This window comes from Mycetomoellerius zeteki, unplaced genomic scaffold (assembly GCF_001594055.1).
Source record: "Mycetomoellerius zeteki isolate Tzet28-1 unplaced genomic scaffold, Tzet1.0 scaffold860, whole genome shotgun sequence".
NCBI lineage: Eukaryota > Metazoa > Arthropoda > Insecta > Hymenoptera > Formicidae > Mycetomoellerius > Mycetomoellerius zeteki.
The window spans coordinates 28128-28593 of NW_017257893.1; positions in this window are offsets into that span (position 1 = coordinate 28128).

The following is a 466-nucleotide window of genomic DNA, read 5'->3' on the forward strand; positions in this document are numbered from 1 at the left end:
TGTACTATGATTTGAATCTGGATTTTGGCAAAAAGAGATACGCCGTTTTGTTTGATATGTACACGCGTTTTCGTAAAGCCTATTACGGAATCGACTGTTTCGAAACGCTTCTCAACGTGCTCTCGTTTATCGAGAAAGGGCCTTTCGCGGTTATTGATTGTTCGCGACAAAACGAATCCGTCAAGAGCGCAACCGTGGATGTACGCATAGAATTTGACTGCAAGGAGAATGTGCCTGCTAATACTACCGCATACTGTCTCATCATACACGATCGTGTAATCGAATACAGTCCGTTGTCCAACGTAGTGCGCAAGATCATGTAAATTGCAACATCAGCAACAATTTAAGAGAGATTACCACTGATATGAGCGCAGTTTCGAATAAATGTTTGTCACGGTCATACCGACGTTTGTCGATCTGCAAGGATTCGTCGTCGGCAAAAAATTTATCGTCAAGGAAGTGGCGG